A 4,863-nucleotide genomic window follows, 5' to 3' on the forward strand; every position below is an offset into this window, starting at 1 on the left:
CTTTATAGCTCTGGCTGTCCTGGAGCTCACTTTGTAGACCAGGCTGGCCTCGAACTCAGAAATCCGCCTGCCTCTGCCTCCCGAGTGCTGGGATTAAAGACGTGCGCCACCACGCCCGGCTCAAGATTCACTTTTTATAATTGGGTGAGTGCAAAAGAAAGAGGGGGCAGAGACAGCACACGTGAGCTGATCAAAGTTAGCAAAGGTGTAAACACAGAAGAGGATCCACAGGCACAAGGAGCGGTGTGGAAGGGAATGGAAGATGGAAGCACAGAGGCTCTGGGGTGGGCCTTAGAAACAAGGGGGAGGTTCTTTTTCAAACAAATAGAGAGACTGGTCCTTGTAGATCTAGGGAGAAGGGTGCTGACTCAGAGAACACTCATCCAGGTTCACTGGCATATAGCCAGGTTGAGCACTAGGTTATCAGCAGGTCAGGGCCTCTGACCCCACAAAGTCTAGATGGCTGAACCCAGGCGCATGTGCTATTTCCAAGGCATTGAGAACTTCACAGAGGGATGGGCAGTGGTTTCCACCTCAACATCAAGGACAAGGGGAAGACACGCCGACCTTCTGGAAGAATCAGACCAGCCCATGAGTCAAGCCAGCAAAGTCCCTTTTAATAGGGCCAGTCTGCTCTTCCAGCCAGACCTGATTAACCCTTAGCTCCCTGGGCAAAAAAAAAAAAAAAAAAAAAAATCCCCCTGAGATGTGACAATGGTTTCAAAATAGGATAGGTCTCAGCGTGGATACTGCTTGCCCTACTTTCTCGCTGTAGAATTCAGAATGTTGGGTACGTTTCCCAGGATCCTTCCTTACAAGTAAGATTGACTGGGCTGAAGATGCAGCTGAATAGAGTTGTTCTTGACACATGAAAGGCCCCGGGTTCAATCCTCAGCACAGCAAGGGGGAAATGCCTCACACATTAGAACTGTGCACGCTTCTTAGATTTTTGTGGACAAACTGGGCTGTAATTTGAAAGTAGCTCCTGAGAACGTGTCGGTAAGCCCTTTCTTTTTTTCCCCCCCACCCCCAGCCCTACCATCCCCACCCAGAGTAATGAATAAAGACAGGAAGGAAGATTGCTGGCTTACATTTGACCTCTAGCTTGTTTTATCAGTCTGTGATCTTGGGCAACTCAGCTTAGAGTCTCAGCTCCCTCCTCTGTAGAGTGAAGATGACAGCATCAACCTCATAAAGATTGTGAAAGTCAAAAGATGACACGGTGGGGGACACCTGGGATAGGGTTGAGCACAGCAGCCTCTCTACTCGGGAAGATTGTTGTTTTTGAATTCTTGCCTGGTACCTTGGCCACCTGAACTTTTCTTTTTTAATGTTTTATTGATTCTTTGTGGGTTTCATATCACGCACTCCAGTCCCACTCATCTCCCTATCCCCTTATATACGCCCTCTGCCCTTGTAGCCGACCCCAACCCAAATAAAAACTAGAACACACAAACAAGCAGCAACAACAACAAAACAAAGCATAAAAAAGATCTCACCATGAACGCTGCAGTGTGTCACAGTATGTCCCAGTGTCCCACAGTGTGTCCCTCTGCCCACACATCGTCACTTGCAAATGTTCATTGCAGTGAGTCACTGGTCTGGCTCAAGGTCTCTGGTTTCTGTGACACTATCAATACTGGATCCTCACCGGGACTCCTCCTTGTTATCCTGTTTGTTGCCCTGTGTCACAGAGATCCTGCAGCTTTGGAACAGCAGGATTTGCCCTTTCACATACCCAGAAGTTCACAGATGATTATAGATTTTGAGATGGGCCAACTCAAAGCCCTGAATCTGGGCCTGGGTGGGAGCTGAGTTAGTCAGCCCACTGGATCTCCCTCATCCACACCACAGGGGCAAGCTCTCCCTTATCTACACCACAAAGGCAAGCTCTGCAGCACTGCTCTGGCTATGCCACCCAATGCCACCATTGGCAGAAGGCAAGGTCAGCTCTCCTGTTCTCATGACCTCAGGGCCAGCTGGAGGTGATGAAGGGCAAGTGGGGGAGGGGAAGGGAGGCATTACCCACACGCCGCCTCACAGGTGCATCACCTCTGCACCTGTGCCACCCCATGGCAGATGAGTGTCGAGGTCAGCTCTCCCCCACATACACCTTCAGGGTCAGTTCACCCACACACCACACCATCAGGGCCAGCTCCACCATACTGCCCAGGCAAGGTGCAGGGTCTGCTCTCTGAGTGCTGCCAGCATGAGAGATGGAGCTAGCTAGCTCTCCAGAGCACTGCATCCATGAGAGGCAGGACCAGTTATGCACAGCCCCTGGACACCCACCTGGTCCCCAGCAGCTGCCTGGACCAGGGACATCCCCCATGTTCTCTAGTGTAATATGAGTCACAGCCATTGACACCAACCCCTGCCACTGCATAGCCAACAGACTCAGACATGGCCTTTAGTGGCAGCTCCGGCTGGGACCTCACCAAAGGCTAGCCACCCATACCAGGTTCCTCCTCTCCACCTTCAAATTCCCAATCCCATCTCTCTTCACAATGCTCAAGCTGTTCCACGTCTGACTCTCCCTCTGACCACCACATACTCACACATGTGGTGCCTCCCGCCACAGGCTGGTCATAGGGCTGCTGGACTGATGGGTGACATCCTCCATCCATGCTGTATGTCGTGTGTGGGCAAGCAGGTGTCTATGGCCTGCCTGTGCTGTGAACTGGAGGACAGGTCTTGGGTGGCATGGCGGTCTATAAGTCTCTCTTCCTCCTTCCACACTGTGCTGCCTGGATTTAATTTGATGACTGTTTTTGAGTTCTAGGCATAAAGCAGCTTTGACCACCAAACCAGGCATCTAGCTAGGATGGTTGAATGGCTGAGAGCTGCTCTGCCCCAGACTGAGAGAAGAACAGCACCACCACCAAAGTGTCTTTGTCCATTGCCAGGGAGCCAGAGTGTCTTTCTGTGGGGTGAAACCCTGTGGTTCCAGGCAGGTGATAGGGTGAGGGTCACAAGTTAGTTGTGCTTTCCATGGGAGAAAGCAGCCTTTGGGCTTTCCTGGAGACCCTATGCATTGGACTCAACACAGACATTTATTTCCTTAGCCCCCAGGGTACAATCATAATAAGGTGGGTCCCACAGCTGAAGTATATTATGTCTTGGGGGTGGATGTTTCCAAGATCCAGAGTTTCTCTTGAACTTCATAAAAGCAACATAATATGTCTACCAGTAGAGTTAGAGCTCATCCTGTCATCAAATACAGCAATATTTCTGCAGATAAATAGCCAGAATCGTTCAGAGAAACAATGATTATGAAGTGGTATATCAGTCCAGGTCTAGTTTGAGTGCCAAGTGTCCGAGACCAAGCTTGGGAAAAGTCTTCCTTTGTGATACTATCTGGGTTCCGGGAGAAAGACATAGGTGCCTACAAGTGACATATGCAGTTCACCCAATGAGAAAACTCTGGGGATTTGTGAACTCAATCTGGTAAGGATTCCACCATCCACAAACCAGAGCTGGAAGCTGGGCTCAGAGTCGACTTTGTAATCTCTTCATTGCACTGCCTTCCAAGGCCGGATGAGACCAAAAGTAACAATGTAGACAGTAAGAAATCAGAGCTCTGCCTATCTCCATCCGCCAGTGCAGGGGTAACAGGAACACGGGATCAATGTCTGGATTTACATGGGTGCGGGGCGGGGAGGGGGGGACGGGGGCGGGGAGGGGGGTCCAAACTCAGGTCTTTATGCTTACCTAGAAAGCACTCTTACTCAGTGAACCATCTCTCTAGTCAGGGTAGATTGTTTCCTAGTCTCCTTTGACTGTGTATAGCCAGAACAGCTTCCCAGCATGCTCTTGGAGCCTCTCAGCCATGAAGAACATAAGGCACCCAGGCCTTCCACCGACTCAGCACAAGCTCAGGCTGGAAACCACAAGCTCCCCTGGTGTGTGCGAGCAAGTGCGGGCAGATGGGGAGCTGCAGAGACAGCAGTGCAGTGGAGCCCGAGAGGCTAGGATTGTTCAAGATCTTCCCAGCACCCTGAAAAAGTCAGCTTAACCCTCACTTCTTACTTCCAGATCCCCCCATCTCTGAAAAGGATTGATCCAGGAAAAATATAGAGGCTAGTAAAACACATGCTTTGAATTTATCAAATACTGTTATTTTGTCATACTGGCTTCAGACTTATTTACTTACTGAGACATACTTATTGAGATAGGGTCTCACTATGTAGCCCTGGCTGGCCTGGGACTCACTACCAGGTTGTAAACCAGGCTGGCAGTAAAACTCACTGAGATCCACCTGCCTTCCTTTCCCCTGTGCTGGGATTAAAGGAATGTGGAATCCGGCTGGGCATTGGCTTCCGACTGTTATACCATGAAACAAATAAACAATGCTGATAGTTCTGTGCCTCTTGTGGCCTCTGACCTGATTTGGTGTCATGTCTTACCTCTTCATAAACTTCACAAGCTGCTGTTTTTCTGTCTTATGCTTCTATTTCCATCCACACATCAATAAGTAATCATTACTACCTTATACCCTGCCCCCGTTGTCTTTATTCACTCATCCAAGGTCATGGCTCCATTTCCCATGCTGTGCAGTGAACAGCTACTGAGTCCACAGACTCCTGTGCGTGGTTCCACCAGGGCATGCAGCCTTGCACTCCACACTCCGCTCAGAGATGCCTGGTGATACCTGATAGCTATACATTCATTCCTCCCCACAGCCTTGATCATCTGCCCATCCTTGATCAGGTGACCGTGCTCTGTTCCATTGATCTGTTTCCCAAGAAGACAATTAGCTACTGCCAACAGAGCCCACCCAGGTCTTGGGTGCATGCTTCTCTTTATTCTGAGCTGACTTGTAAATAATCATCTTACTGATTGTAATGAGGAAAGGACACTCAG

Source organism: Mus caroli, chromosome 17 (assembly GCF_900094665.2).
Source record: "Mus caroli chromosome 17, CAROLI_EIJ_v1.1, whole genome shotgun sequence".
Lineage (NCBI taxonomy): Eukaryota > Metazoa > Chordata > Mammalia > Rodentia > Muridae > Mus > Mus caroli.